The sequence below is a fragment of the Coregonus lavaretus genome (genome assembly GCF_964263955.1).
Source record: "Coregonus lavaretus genome assembly, contig: HAP1_SCAFFOLD_228, whole genome shotgun sequence".
NCBI lineage: Eukaryota > Metazoa > Chordata > Actinopteri > Salmoniformes > Salmonidae > Coregonus > Coregonus lavaretus.
In genome coordinates, this window is record NW_028164795.1 from 629,211 (window position 1) to 647,790 (window position 18,580).

Here is an 18,580-nt window from a genome sequence, read left to right on the forward strand (position 1 = left end):
GTGTGTGTGTGTGTGTGAGTGTGTCCACTGTTTGTGTGTTTGTCTGTCCAGTGTGTGTGTGTGTCCAGTGTGTGTGTGTCGTGTGTGTGGGTCCAGTGTGTGTGTGTGTGTGTGTCCAGTGTGTGTGTGTGTGTGTTTCTGTGTCCAGTGTGTGTGTGTGTGTGTGTGTCCAGTGTGTGTGTGTGTGTGTGTGTGTGTGTCCTGTGTGTGTGTGTGTGTGTGTGTCCTGTGTGTCCTGTGTGTGTGTGGGTCCAGTGTGGACATACACACACACAATGGACAAAAACACACACACACACACACTGGACACACACTGAACACACACACACTCACACACTGGACACACACACTCACTCACACTACACACACACACACACACACACACACACACAAACACACACTGGACACACACACCCACTGGACACACACACACACACACACACACTGGACACACACACACACACACACACACTGGACAAACACACACATACTGGACACACACACACACACACTGGACACACTTGACACACACACACACACACACTGGACACACACACACACTGGACACACATACACTGGACACACACACACACACACTGGACATACACACACACACACACACACACACACTGGACACACACACACACACTGGACACACACACACACACACACACTCACACTGGACACACACACACACACACACACACACACACACAATGGTCACACACACACAGACACACACACACACACACACACACACACACTGGACACACACACACTCACACTGGACACACACACACACTCACACACTGGACACACACACAGAGTGGACACCCACACACACACACACAGACACTGGACACACAAACACTGGACACACACATTCACATTGGACACACACACACACTGGACAAACAAACACACACAAACACACTCACACACTGGCCCCACACACACACACAAAAAGGAAAAACACATACACACACACACTGGACACACACACACACACACACACGCACACACAACTGGACACACACACACACACACACACACTAGACATACACACACACTGGACACACATACACACAATGGACACACATACACACACTGGACAAACACACACACACACTGGACACACACACACACACACACACACACACACACACTGGACACACACACACTGGACACAAACACACACTGGACACACACAATGGACACACATGCACACACTGGACATAACACACACACACACACTGGACACACACACACACACACACACACACACACACACACTGTACACAAACACACACTGGACAAACACACACACACACACACACACACACACACTGGACACACACACACACACACACTGGACACACACACACACACACACACATACTGGACACACAAACACACACACTTGACATACACACACACCCTGGACAGACAGACACACACACACACACACTGGACACACACCGGACACACACACACACACACACATACTGGACACACACACACACACACACACTGGACACACACTGGACACACACACACACACACACACTGGACACATACACACACACTCACACACTGGAAACACACACACACACACTGGAAACACACACACACACACTGGACACACACATTGTACACACACACACTGGACACACACACACAGTGGACACACACACACACACACACTTGGACAAATGTATGTACTGACTGTTTGTGTGTGTGTGTGTGTGTGTGTGTGTGTGTGTGTGTGTGTGTGTGTGTGTGTGTGTGTGTGTGTGTGTGTGTGTGTGTGTGTGTGTGTGTGTGTGTGTGTGTGTGTGTGTGTGTGTGAGAGTTCAGGGGTATCCCTCAATGACTGTCTGTTCTTCTGCTTACCGCTACAGTGTGGAACATGGTGGAGAGAATACAATGAAACCTGGACTTAGAAAATGTGAGTGTTGACTGCTGTGAAGAATATGACTAAGAATAAGTCTTAATTCAAGTGAAGTCAAAGTCAAAGACCACCATCATTACTTACTTGGTCATATTAAATATCAGCTGTAGTTCTACAGAAGCAGAAATCAGGAACACCAAAGTTTACTAAGAGTTGCTTTGACAATGTGTGTGTCTGTGTGTGTGTTCAGGATGTGTGTGTGTGTCCAGTGTTTGTGTGTGTGTGTGTGTGTGTGTGTTCAGTGTAAGTGTGTGTGTGTGTGTTCAGGATGTGTATGTGTGTCCAGTGTGTGTGTGTGTGTGTTTGTGTTTGTTCAGGATGTGTGTGTGTGTGTGTGTAATTAATGGGAATAAGTGTGTTTTATATTACCATACAGTATAACATATGATCATTGAACAAATCTCAAGTTACCTTAACTTCTCCTTTTGATACCTAGAAACATCTACATTAAATGAATTAGTGAAAAGTGAGTTAACATTCTAATGTGAATGATGATGATTTCTAATATTGTGTCTGGTTTCATCCATCAGATGTCTGTGATCTCACACTGGACCTAAACACAGTAAACAGATTCCTCTCTCTGTCTGAGGAGAACAGAAAGGTGACATGGAGGACAGAGGAGCAGCCGTATCCTGATCACCCAGAGAGATTTGAGGTCTGGGGACAGGTGCTGTGTAGAGAGGGTCTGACTGGGCGCTGTTACTGGGAGGTAGAGTGGAGTGGGAGATGGGCTGGTATAGGAGTGGCATATAAAGGAATCAGCAGGAGAGGAGGGGGTAATGACTGTAGGATTGGATTCAATGACAAGTCCTGGAGTCTGATCTGCTCTGACAACAGTTACTCTGCCTGGCACAATAATAAGTCCACAACCATAGACGTCCCCTCCTCCAGCCCCCACAGAGTAGGAGTGTATCTGGACTGGCCAGCCGGCACTCTGTCCTTCTACAGAGTCTCCTCTGACACACTGACCCACCTGAACACATTCCACTCCACATTCACTGAGCCCCTCTATCCAGGGTTTTGGGTTTTGGACTCAGTGTCCCTATGTTAAATACACACTGGACACACACACACTGGACACTGTACACACACACACACACACTAGACACACACACACACACACACACACACACACACACACTGGACACACACACACACACACTGACACACTGGACACACACACACACTGGACACACACACACACACTGGACACACACACACACTGGACACACACACACACACACTGGACACAGACACACATACTGAACACACACACACACTGGACACACACACTAACACACACTGGACACACAAACACACTTGATACACACACACACACACACACACACACACACACACACACACACACACACACACACACACTGAACAAACACACTGAACACACACACACCGGACAAACAAACACTGGACACACACACACACACACACACACACACACACATCACACACACTGGACAAACACACCCACACACTAGACACACACACACACTGGACACACACACACACTGGACACACACACACACTGAACAAACACACTGGAAACACACACACACACAGGACACACATACATTGATCACACACACACTGGACACACACTGGACAAACACACCCACACACTGGACACTGGACACACACACACTCTGGACACACACACACACTGGACACACACACTGAACACACACACACTGGACACACACACACTGGACACACACACACTGGACACACACACACACACACACACACACACACACACACACACACACACACACAGAGGACACACACACACTGGACACACACACTGGACAAACACACACATACACACACACACACACACACACACACACACACAGGACACACACACACTGGACACACACACACACACTGGACACACACACACTCACACACACTGGACACACACACACACACACACAGGAAACACACACAGGACACACACACACACACTGGACACACACACACACACACACCTGACACACACACACAGGACACACACACACACTGGACACACACACACACACACTCACACACACTGGACACACACACACACAGGACACACACACACACTGGACACACACACACACACACACTGGACACAAACACACACACACACACTGGACACACACAAACACACACACACACACTGGACACACACACTGGACACACACACATATGCTGGACACACACACACACACACACTCACACTGGACCCACACACATAAACACTGGACACACACACACTGGACACACACAAACACACACACACACTGGACACACAAACTGGACACACACACATACGCTGGACACACACACACACTCGCACTGGACCCACACACATACACACTGGACACACACACACTGGACACGCACACACCTGACACACACACACACACAGGACACACACACACACACACACACACACACACACACACACACACACACACACACACAGGACACACACACACACACACACTGGACACACACACACACTGGACACACACACACACACTGGACACACACACACACACACACACTGGACACACACACACACACACACACACTGGACACACACAAACACACACACACACACTGGACACACACACTGGACACACACACATATGCTGGACACACACACACACACACTCACACTGGACCCACACACATACACACTGGACACACACACACTGGACACACACAAACACACACACATACACTGGACACACAAACTGGACACACACACATACGCTGGACACACACACACACACACTCACACTGGACCCACACACATACACACTGGACACACACACACTGGACACACACACACCTGACAGCCACACACACAGGGCACACACACACACACACACACACACTCACACACACACACACTGGACACACACACACCTGACACACACACACACAGGACACACACACACACACACTCACACACACTGGACACACACACACACTGGACACACACACACACACACTGGACACACACACACACACACAGGACACACACACACACACACTCACACACACTGGACACACACACACACTGGACACACACACTCACACACACTGGACACACACACAGACACTGGACACACACACATACACACTTACACACACACTCACACACACTGGACACACACACACACACACACTGGACACACACACACTGGACAAACACACACACACAGTGGGACGCACACACTGGACACACACACATACGCTAGACACACACACACTGGACACACACACACACACACTCACACTGGACACACACACACATACACACAGGACACACACACCTGACAAACACACACACAGGACACACACACTGGACACACACACACACTGGACACACACTGGACACACACACACTGGACACACACACACACACACTGGACACACACACACACACTGGACACACACACACACACACTGGACACACACACTGGATACACAAACACAATGGACACACACACACTGATCACACACACACACACTGAACACACACACGCTGAACACACACACACACACACACACACACACACACTGGACACACACACACTAAACATACACGCTGGATACACACACACCCTGAACACACACACGCTGAACACACACACACTGGACACACACACACACACACACTGAACACACACACACACACACTGGACACATACACACTGAACACACAAACACACACTGGACACACACACACTGGACACACACACACACTGGACACGCATCCACACACACACACTGTACACACACACACATACACACACACTGGATTCACACACACACACACACACACACTGGACACACACATCCATACACATTGGACACACACACACTGAACACACACACACACTGGACAAACACACACACTGGACAAACACACACAGGACTCACACACACACACACAGGACACACACACACACACACTGGACAAACAGACACTGGACACACACACACACACACACTGGACACATTTCCATGTGTTGTATTTTGATGAAAGGAAATCCCATATAGCCTACTGGACAGGACTTTGCTATGGCATCTTCTGTTTGGGTGTCTCAGGTCAGGTCTGAGCCATGATCAGAATGTGTCTCTGTGTCTATTTCCAGCCCTGCCATTTCTACCTGTCCTGATCTAGTGTTTCACCCCTGACCTCCTCACACCGTCTCACTGTCCATGTCTGCTTTTAGCTCCCACCTCTACTTCACTGTGTTATAATGGACCTTATGCTTGTTATGTCACCTCTGGAACCAGTTATCAAACATACTGACCTTTCTGACCCTATCCCATGGCCCTACTTTCTACAACTGAACATTTAAATTCCTCTATGAGTTTTGTTTAGTGTCCATTTACTTATCTATGTATTTGTTGTATATTGGGGTTGTGCCGCAGAGCATCATGGGGGTTTGTATGTGTTGAGATGATCACGTTCCAGATAAATGGTTGAACTGCTTTGTTTGTAAATTGTCTGAGTGTTGGAGTTTGCCTCTGGCTGAACTTACATTTTAAAAACAAGAAAATTGTCTGGTTTGCTTTATGTAAGGAATTTGAAATGATTTATACTTGTACTTTTACTTTTGATACTTAAGTATATTTTAGCAATTACATTTAATTTTTGATATTTAAGTATATTTTAAACCAAATACTTTTAGACTTTTACTCAAGTAGTATTTTACTGGGTGACTTTCACTTTTAGTTGAGTCATTTTCTGTTAAGGTATCTTTAATTTTACTCAAGTATGACAATTGGGTACTTTTTCCACCACTGGAGTTAACATCGTCATGGACGGCAGAAAAGGACTGGAGACGGACATCGGAGCGGGAAAACAACATGATTAAAAAGGAGGAATATACAGTGATTAAAGGATAGGACATTTATTCAACTGTGAAGACAAACCTTTTAATTAAAACTGCTAAATGAGTGAATTTAGGAGGAAACGTCAGTGAGTGAAGTGAATGAAGATCACATGACTGAGGAAAATATTGCTTTGGTTGAGGACAATATTGAAGTGAGTGACAATCAGGAGCTTATTGAGAAATGAAAAAATATTGGAATTGTTGGAAACATTGGACAGTTTCATAAAAGTATTGAGCAGTGGAGCTCATATACAGAACGGTTTGAATATTTTGTTCTTGTAAATGACATGGATGAGGACAACGTTGTGCCTACATGTTTTAGTGTAATGGGGCCAAATACATTTAATTTACTAGGCAGCCTGCTACAGCCAGACAGAACAGGTAATAAGACGTATGGGGATATTGTGGAGATACTTAAAGGACATTTTTCACCAGAACCACTAGTTAATGCTGAAAGGTTCAGGTTCCACAGGAGACATCAGGAAGAGGGAGAATCAGTAACAATGTTTGCTGCTGCATTAAAGAAACTACCAGAACACTGAGTTTAATGCTGTTCTAAATGACATCATTAGAGACAGACTAGTATGTGGGCTACGGAGTGAAGCTACACAAAAGAGACTGTTGACTGAAAGTCATCTGACCTTGGCAAAGGACATTGGAATCAGTGTGTCCATGGAACTAGCTGCTAAAGAGGCTCACCAGTTGGAGCTGTGGTTCTTGGGGAAGTGGGAGAGCAGGACCTGCTGTCTTGACATTGTGTCTCCTTTTTCCCCAGTGGGAGCTGTGGTGCTTGGGGAAGAGGGAGAGCAGGACCTGCTGTCTTGACATTGTGTCTCCTTTTTCCCCAGTGGGAGCTGTGGTTCTTGGGGAAGAGGGAGAGCAGGACCTGCTGTCTTGACATTGTGTCTCCTTTTTCCCCAGTGGGAGCTGTGGTTCTTGGGGAAGAGGGAGAACAGGACCTGCTGTCTTGGCGGCCTGCTTGGTGACTGTAGCTTCTTTCTCTGTGTTCATGTGGTTCTCACCAAGCTCACATGCCAGATCCATAATGAAATGTCTCCTGCTGACTGTCTTGTCAAGGCATTGCTTGTACAACACGTGTTGATAGCAGCCATGTCGAGCACATTGTAGAACACCTCAACAGGCCAGCGGAGAGTATCCCCTTTTACAGAGTACAGTCAACAGGCCAGAGGAGAGTACCCCCTTTTACAGAGTACAGTCAACAGGCCAGCGGAGAGTACCCCCTTTTACAGAGTACAGTCAACAGGCCAGAGGAGAGTACCCCCTTTTACAGAGTACAGTCAACAGGCCAGAGGAGAGTACCCCCTTTTACAGAGTACAGTCAACAGGCCAGAGGAGAGTACCCCCTTTTACAGAGTACAGTCTGGACATCTGGTCTAGCATCCACACCAAGCTTTAACATAAAATAAAATAGAATAGAATAGGTTATAATTATATAGAATGATAATACTAATAGTAATAATATGAATGTAATATAATAAAAGGGGATCCTATTTGGTGTTTGGCAGATGGGAAGGCTATCTGTATATGGTAGAGATACTGTATATACCTTTGTGTGATTGTAGTCTGTCACTGTCTCCGGTGTCTTCTTCTGGTCACTGCCGGTGGCAACAGTGGGGTGCATGGTGCTGAGGAAGCTAACACTTATTTATTTAACATCTGTACACCGTGAGTGTTGCTTTACCACTCTCCATCACACCGTGAGTGTTGCTTTACCACTCTCCATCACACCGTGAGTGTTGCTTTACCAGTCTTCTTTACGTTCTGTTTCAGCTCAGCCGCCTCCCCACCCTGATAATCAAGTGTTTTATTGGTATCTTCCACTAGATGGCAGTAACCACCTGCTGTAACTAGACTACGACTATGTGTTCGGTTTCATACATGCAGTTTCCCAGAGGAGGAGTGTTGATCTAGGATCAGGTCCCCCCTGTCCATCTAATCTGTTTCATTATGATCTAAAAGGCTAAACTGATCCCAGATCAGTACTCCTACTCTTTTAATACTGTCACAGGTGACTCCTCAAGACATTTAAATATTTCCCCTTAAACCACTCAAATGTTGTTTTAGCAGTATGCTTAGGGTCATTGTCCTGCTGGAAGGTGAACCTCCATCCCAGTCTCAAATCTCTGGAGGACTGAAACAGGTTTCCCTCAAGAATTTCCCTGTATTTAGCGCCATCCATCATTCCTTCAATTCTGACCAGTTTCCCAGTCCCTGCCGACGAAAAACATCCCCACAGCATGATGCTGCTGCCACCATGCTTCACTGTGGGGATGGTGTTCTCGGGGTGATGAGAGGAGTTGGGTTTGCCCCAGACATAGCGTTTTCCTTGATGGCCAAAAAGCTACATTTTAGTCTCATCTGACCAGAGTACCTTCTTCCATATGTTTTGGGAGTCTCCCACATGGCTTTTGGCGAACACCAAACTTGTTATTTTTTTCTTTAAGCAATGGCTATTTTCTGGCCACTCTTCCGTAAAGCCCAGCTCTGTGGAGTGTACGGCTTAAAGTGGTCCTACGGACAGATACTCCAATCTCCGCTGTGGAGCTTTGCAGCTCCTTCAGGGTTATCTTTGGTCTCTTTGTTGCCTCTCTGATTAATGCCCTCCTTGCCTGGTCCGTGAATTTCAGTGGGCGGCCCTCTCTTGGCAGGTTTGTTGTGGTGCCATATTCTTTCAATTTTTTAATAATGGATTTAATGGTGCTCCGTGGGATGTTCAAAGTTTCAGATGTTTTTTATAACCCAACCCTGATCTGTACTTCTCCACAACTTTGTCCCTGACCTGTTTGGAGAGCTCCTTGGTCTTCATGGTGCCTCTTGCTTGGTGGTGCCCCTTGCTTAGTGGTGTTGCAGACTCTGGGGCCTTTCAGCCCAGGTGTATACAGTACATCTGGAAACCATCATAGGCCTCCCTGTCTCTGTTGTTATTACCCTTTGCCCCCAGGTCACTACATCCTGTCCATCAATATCTAATCAACAAAGGTATAAATTCTCAGTCATCTATCTTATGTGATATCAAACCTCTCAAACCTCTATAAACTCAGTCTGAGTAAAAGATAAACAGATAATTAACTACTATATATTCATGCTAATAATCTATGTAGTCAAAACCTTATTTTATATAAAAGGAAAAATCCCACATAGACATCATCCCCCCTTTTAAAATAACCCCTTTTTATATACTTCATTTTCAAATATACCCATTTCTTATTCATGCTACCAAGAAAACATACATCAACGAAATTGTGACCATCCTGACATCATCCCCACCAATACAAAGATCCATGACCCTTTATAAATTACATGGATATTATAATCTGAACACATGAATATAAAAATAACAAAAACATCCGTCTTCATCATCCACGCTCTGTCAGAGGAACCCCAAGTTTCTCCCTGGTCACAAGGGGCTCTATCTGATCCACTGAGATAGTCATCTGTCCACATCTTCTTCCTGTAACCCTTAATTCCATGCTATACATTTCCAACTTAACATTCCTTGTCCTCAATCAACATTATCAATGGACTCTAAACTGCAATATGATGATGTAGAATAATAATAATTAGTCCTCTCCCTCCTTGGATTACCATTAACTGATACATCTCTAACTGTATTCACAGGCATGTTATTAATCTGGCGTACAGATCTTAAAATCAATCCCCGAGAAATTGGAAACAACCCCCCATAACTATGGCTGTAATGATTACTATGGCCACTAGAGGACCTAGAATACTTGCCATCCATGTTCCTATGGAATTACCCACTAAACAACCTTGAAAAAACTTCAACAACATTCAAATTACCATATCCTCCTCATCTTTATATAATAGCCTCCAATTCTATGTGATTATCAATTACACATTCTAATGATAAACATCTCAGACCCAATTGCTTAACAACCCATGATTGTTAAAATATACAATATTAAACTCCGCCTTTGTCCTCCTAATATACCTGATATAACATACACATTATAACACTCTATTATCACTCCCTGTTACATCATCACATCCCTAGACTATTCCTGCTTTAATAATTCAACCAAATTCACATCATATGAAAATATCATAACCCCATGATAATAACCAATTCATTACTTGCCATTCAACATAGATATGTAGCACCCTAAACATCCATATCAATATCACCCAATACTTCAAATGTATATAATGACTAATATGTTAATACATTAACCCAATTAATCACATATTCATGATTTCATTCACAATCTTCACCTTAACTTCCATGTTTCAAACAGTATGAGTCAACAATGTCTATTCAATAAATCCTATAAATGTATCCTAAGACATGACCTTAATGTATCACTGTTTAAACCCCTAATATCTATAGAAAACATTTATATCCTTATACATACTAATAATTCACTTAAAAAACTCATTCATCTTATCAATTATAACCAACCAAATGACTGAACTCAACCAAATTTAAAATGACAATTCTTATTCACTTTATCCTTATCACTGAAAATGAAAACTCTCAACTTAATCACCCATTACAACTTTCAGAATGTATACTCATATTAACATACATTATAAACATTCAGAATTCAATTATGACATTCCTCATCCTGAAAATAAATACAGATCATTATCTCAATGCATTCTCAATACTATCACTTTAGCAGTGTATATACCTACTATCATCTCCAGATCACCAGTTTCCTCGTAGCCATCTGTAGCATTGGTTGACATGATACCTGTTCAATCTCCCCTCTATCCATACCTCCGTTGGTGTAGACCTTCACTAGTTCTTCTTCCTTCACTAGTTCTATGATCATGCAGAGTCCTTCTCCATTTATCACCGTCTCTCTGTTGTTGTGTCCTCCTATCAGCGTACCAATAGTCTCTGCTGCAAAAACACACAGACAAAACAAAACAATGCTCCGCCGAAGTGGTGCCACCTTCCTCCTTTGCGTTAGAAAAGTCCTACAATGGTCCATATAGATCTAGGAATCTCTCTCTCTTACTTGCCCCTCCATCAAGGTAGCCATCAACACCTATTACTAACCTTCCCACTTGGGTGTTGTCCGTCAATGACTTCCTTAATCCTTTACCACCACATCGTCTCCAAGTCGCAGAAAATGTCCAGATTCTCCTGGTAGGTCTGGCAGACAAACCTTCACCTTTTCAAAAGAAAGTCTGCATAACATTGTTAGTTGAGACACAGCATGCTACTTCATCCTGTCTTCTTATCAGTCCTGATAAGCCTTTTATATTAGGAAGTACACATTCTCAGTTTGTTACCTGTATAAAAGACACCTGTCCACAGAAGCAATCAATCAATCAGATTCCAAACTCTCCACCATGGCCAAGACCAAAGAGCTCTCCAAGGATGTCAGGGACAAGATTGTAGACCTACACAAGGCTGGAATGGGCTACAAGACCATTGCCAAGCAGCTTGATGAGAAGGTGACAACAGTTGGTGCGATTATTCGCAAATGGAAGCAACACAAAATAACTGTCAATCACAAAATCAGCAGGGGATCAAATACTTTTTTCCCTCACTGTATGTGTGTATGTATGTGTGTATATATATGTATATATATTTATATGTGTATATGTATGTGTATGTGTATTATCTCCCGAGTGGCGCAGTGGTCTACTAGAGATCCTGGTTCTAATCCAGGCTCTGTCGTAACCGGCCGCGACTGGGAGACCCATGGGGCAGCTCACAATTGGCCCAGCGTCGTCCAGGGTAGGGGAGGGAATGGCCGGCAGGGATGTAGCTCAGTTGGTAGAGCATGGCGTTTGCAACGCCAGGGTTGTGGGTTCGATTCCCACGGGGGGCCAGTATGGAGAAAAAAATTAAATAATGTATGCACTCACTCACTCTGGATAAGAGCGTCTGCTAAATGACGTAAATGTAAATATGTGTGTGTGTGTATATATATAAAAACATGGGGGACTGGAAGTGATACAGACAATTACATTGATGGAAGATACAATCTATCTGCAATATTAAGCTGATCTACCCCCTTAAAAAAAAACAAATAAATAAAATAATAATATTAGTTACCTGAAAATTGTATGTCATCCAGTCTTAAAATGTCTGCAAAAACCAAATATTGAAATACTGTTAAATATTTAAAAAACCATTGTTATCCATTGAGTGAATTGTTATCCATTGAGAGAGGGATATAGAATAGTATACTAACGTGCTGGGTAATTTATTTCCACAACTGTGATGTAACTGAACATCCGCTAGGTGGAGCCAGTGGTCCACTCTTGATTAGACACTTCACATAAAATAGAAATTTGTTTGGTAAAAACAGTAGGATAAATACATATGTAGGTATATATATATATATATATATATATATATATATATATATATATATATATATATATATATATATATATATAATATTATACTAACATTCTAGATACACACACACACACACACACATAATCAATTGACTTGTAGTTTTTCTATAACTGTGATGTAACTGTACATCCACTAGGTGGTGGCAGTGGTCCACTCTTGAGTAGAGACTTGGTTTGGCATGCATTTTCATGGTTTCTGAGACACCTTGAGAAATGTCACATAAAATTGACATTTGTTTGGTATAAACAGTAGGATGTATACATATGTAGGTAGAGTCCATTCTCGTTTAAAAAAATCAATAACACAACATCTCATTCATTATATACTATTTCATTTATACAATACATTATTAAAAACATTCATTTATAATATACAACATAAAAATTATATATATATATATATATATATATATATATATATATATATATATATATATATATGCATAGTTAGATATAGAAGCCTTCATCATATTGAAAATTCAACTCACCTTCAAAATGCTCCATGAGGAATAAATGATTCAAGGAGTCTCTTTAAGATGTATGTCTTCAGGCCTTCTGGTCCTCTGGGTCTTTTTTCTTGGTTGACTGAGACATCCCACGGACGCTCTTTTATGGGGTCAAATGGATCTGTTTAGGTAAGCAGTAAAACGGGACATCTTTAAGAATACAATTACCTTTTTTGTTTTTAATTAACTGAGACATCCACTGGACATTCCATCATCGGACACCTCCCGGACATTCCCGGACGCCCCCCCCCCCTGAGAGCTATTTTTAAAAGGTTAAAGGTTAAACAGGTTTAAAAAAGTAGTTTAAAAGACACTTGGGGGACCCCATGTGTACATTCAGTTCCCTTGTGTGTAAGGGACTCCCTAGATGAGCAAACTGTTGACCATTAAAATATGGATAGCTGAGAACTCTTTCTAAAAGGTTAAAGGTTCAACCGGTTTAAAAAAACAGTTGTTTGAAAGACACACCACACATGCTCACACACACACACACAACCCAAGGAACCAATGGCTCTTGTGTAGGGAGAGAGAGAGAGAGAGAGAGAGAGAGAGAGAGAGAGAGAGAGAGAGAGAGAGAGAGAGAGAGAGAGAGAGCGCGCTGTAATTCATTGAAGGTAAATACAATTTTCTTTCAAACCTTTTATTTTCTTCTAAAATGTTACTACAGAAATGGAAGCATTTATATACAAGTTATTAAAGTTCACTATACAATATTGAATATTAAACTATGACACTAATGTTTACTACTAAACCTTTATATGGATCATAAACTGTATTATTACACAATACTACACCGTACTAAACAATACATGTTTAAATGTATAATTATTATAATAATTATTTTCTTAGAAAAAAAGCAGAAACAGCATTTTTCTCCTTTTCAGGGGCCTTCTGTAACCCGACACCCCCATCAGTCTCCAAATCCCCGTCTTCAAGCAGTGAGGGAGTCAGACGTTGCCTCTTCCACGCTGGCTCTCCATAGCCTTCAAGGTTTTGCATGTTTTCTTTTCGATGATAGATCAACCTTCTTGCCGATAAGCCCAAGTTTTGTCTTGAGGACAGAAGGGACCATCTTCGTAAATGTTCACGATGGTGGAAAAACTGTTGCACTTGTTTCATCATATCAAGCACCTTAAACCAATCTCGCCACTTGAAGCTAAAGACAGGCAACAAAATAGTTGACCTCTGTGCAAGCGTTTGAAAATACATACGAACTAACAGATTGGGTGGCATTTGCGCTATTGAATTTAGAACAACCAAATATTGTCACTTTGGAGTCTGGACTCTACGCTACTGAAGAGATTCGTATGACTTTCAAATCATCTGGCCCACAGACTTCCTCTTCCAGTGGGTACCCAGGCAGGGATGGTCCATTCAGGGCCTTTTAGATCTGACAGAGCAAGTCTTATCTTAAGCCATTCCCTCATGAGAAACGCAGGAGAAAAACTCCCAGTTTTTGGCTGAAAAAGGTTGTTGAGACAACTGTGTGTGAAAATCTTCACTGTTGAATCGTCCGGTTGGCCTCCACTCATATCAATCCCACCATTAAAACAATCAGGTGCATCACAAAGAATGGCATCGATGGTTTTGTCATTGTGGCCCAGACATGAAGGACACAATACACCTAGAATTGGTCTAGGAGACGTGTTTTCTGGAGTTTTCTGTGGTTCATCTCTCTTGAGGTTTCTTGTCTAACACTTACTTATACTCAGGCAGAGCTACCCAGAAATTACTTTTCATTCTACAAGGGGTCACAAGCTCACTACACAGCAGCTCCATAAGTTCACTACAAAAAATTCCCAACTGTTTCACATTTTTCAAACAGTTCAAACTTTAAATTCAACTAGGTCAGTACACAACACATCAATCACCAGGCCATTACTTTTTATTTCAAACATGTTGTAGAGGGTTCGTTGCACAGTGCTGATATTCTCTTATTCTTAAACAAACTTTAAACTTTAGAAATTGACACAGACAACGGCTTCTGAGTATATGTAAAATATCCTTAGTTATGCAATTGCAGGCAGAAGTTAATACAGAGTCAACAGGATTTGTATAGCTCTTCATAAGTTCTGCAAATTGTCCAAAACAATCTCTGCTTTTCATCCAAGCACGCCCCTCCCTGGCAGATCAGGAGCCACCATGTTTTCTTCTTGTGGCTGTGTGGAAGCAACGAGAAATTGAAACAATCCAGGTCTACCTGTTCCTCTAGTTGATCTCTATCCCATGTCCTTGACTACACGCCCAGACCAGCTGCAGGGAGCTACCAGGTCTACCTGTTCCTCCAGTTGATCTCTATCCCATGTCCTTGACTACACGCCCAGACCAGCTGCAGGGAGCTAGAGGGAATCACCAATCACTTTTTGACAGCAACCGTCTACTATATTCTCTCTCACAGGAGTCTGTGAAACAAGACAGTTGGAGATTGAAACATTGTATGTGTATTCCCCTCCCCCAACTGCTCTGTTCACTCAGACAAACAAACCAGACTGCAGTTTCCCAGGCAAGAATTGACTTCAAATCCTAAATTACTTGATATCTTTCAGAAATACATAATTTCCCCCCCTCATAATTCCATAGGTCTATAGGAGTGTCCCAGGTTTTCATTACAACCATTTCTAGTGCATATTGTATATGGTTTCAATATCTTACTATCAGATTTGATAAATAACAGATTATAACATGAAAAGCTCAGTGTTGATTTTAAATATAAACATTAACAGTCCACAAAAATGGTGTGTAAAACAGTATGTTGGCTTGGCTGATAAAAAGGGTAGATTGAATTTCTCTTGGCAGTTGTGGCTCCCAGGTCTACAGCCAATCAAGGACTAGCTACCCATCCCCCACTGCTGCTCCCACCCCCCACCCCATCCCCTGACATGCTGGACTCTCAGGTTCTGTTCAATAAAGTGCAGCACAGCACAGCACAGTACAACTTTATTAGTCCATGTTACAGGGAACAAAGGGAATTTGTCTTTCTGAAGGGGTTGGTCACAGATCTGCCAGTTCAGATCAAATCCCACGTTTTGTTGTCTGGCTCAGGACTCAAACCAGTGACCTTTCAGTTACTGGACTAATTCTCTAACTTCCACCTCCTAACACTTCTAGCATGGGCTTCCTAGGCAAATTTCCTTTTCCACTATCCCATGTGTGGAGAAAACATGAGTCTGTCACATGATCTGGTAATGAGGTCGTCCTGCCTTCAACTTCAAAATCAGTGTCACCCTCAGGTCAAGAAGGCATTACCTCTTGGTCTAATGGTCAAGACACTGGTTTTTCCCATAGGACACCTGGGTACAGATCCCGCCCATGAAATGTGCACACCTCTCCCAAGGCACCATTCCACTGCTTCCACCAATGTAGTGTTTTTTTGCAAACAGCAACGGTGTAATGCCCCTTTCGTCTCAAACCCGGGTCTCCCTGCCCGTAGGCAAACAAATATATTGTAGTGAATTTAGGGGGTAGCCCCAAACAGGTTTTGAACCTGGGTCCATCAACTGTCAAGCCAACACCTTAAGCGTGTTAGGTTCTAAATGAACCTAGTAAAACTCAGGGACGTTTAGTAAAGCTCAAACCAAGTTTATTCACCCATTGGATCATACAGCTGCATAAGACAGAGAACACATTCACACAAGCACTGGTATTTAACCCTTTCTCCTATGCTGAGCCCCTCCTTCCACATCTGAACAGCCAATACACCTCTGTTGCTATCCAGAAGATTAGTTATATATGTTCTTCCTCACTTCATCTAACCTGACCTCTGCCCAAATTGCTCACTCCTCCCCAACTCACAGCTGTCATGTTGACTTGTACCAGACTGTGTCTCTTCTCCTCCAATAGGATCCCTGATGACTAACAATAACATATCCTGACAGAATGGAAACGTTATACATTCCCCTCTCTCCCTCAGTGACATGAATAAGTATATTTCATGTTTAGAAGTCAGAACCCAACAAGCGCTACACCAAGAGGTCCGAACCTCTCGATGATGTGGCTAGGTGTTGGATTAAGGTCGCTACATTACCCCCTTCCTTGGGGAGAGCATGCCCCCACACTTCTTTATAGCAAGTCTCTCACGTGTACATGCCTCTTTGATGGCCTCACAGGCACTATCCCACTTCTGACACCAATGTAACGAATTAAGGGATTGCTCCAACCGGGACTCGAACCCGGGTCCAGCGACTATCAAGCCAACACCTTATCCATTCCACCAAGAGATCAGAAGGTGGTAATTGGTAGGTGTTGGGTTCAGCTTGCTACAGTATATACTTATATAGGGCAATGTGTGATCTGGGAGCGGCAGCACTACCACTAGTGCTCCTGACACAGCCTAACACAATCTTTACCTTCTGAACTTTAAAAACTGACCTAAAGTCAGATACATTTAGACAAACCACCATGTGAGCAGCAAGTGTAGGGTTAATGGAGTGAAGTGGGGGATGGTAGGACCACCAGTATCAACTATATGTCTATGAATGCATTACTATTAATGCAGTACTAAAACGGATGGATGCTCTTCATCAACATCTCACCTGTGAAACTAGATATCAGCAATCAATCAACAAGACTAATGAAATGGAGCAAATGAAGACATTAGAACTGCTAAAGGTCAGATATTATATTCTGACACCAATTTCCTACTGGTAGATTTTGTACATGATCTGTCAATCCTGAGAGCAATGCTCTCTCTCCTCCTCTTCCCCCATCTCTCTTTGCTGGGGTGAAGTTTCCCCTAGATACAGATCTAGGATCAGCTTCCCCTCCCCCAAACCTAACAAGGATCATTAGTGGGAGGAATTCAAACCTGATCCAAAGCCAGTGTCTATTTGGGAAAATTGTCC

At 43.2% G+C, this 18,580-nt stretch overlaps 1 long non-coding RNA gene across 1 annotated transcript in view; it reads left to right on the forward strand.

Annotated features, from left to right (window-relative positions):
• LOC311116629 overlaps nucleotides 1-3,313 on the forward strand; it is a 100,714-nt gene extending 97,401 nt beyond the window's left edge. The window contains exons 2-3 of the long non-coding RNA XR_014611457.1: nucleotides 1,902-1,948; nucleotides 2,482-3,313. This is a non-coding gene — a long non-coding RNA (uncharacterized lncRNA). The remainder of the gene's footprint in view (nucleotides 1-1,901; nucleotides 1,949-2,481) is intronic.
• Nucleotides 3,314-18,580: the final 15,267 nt, after the last annotated feature.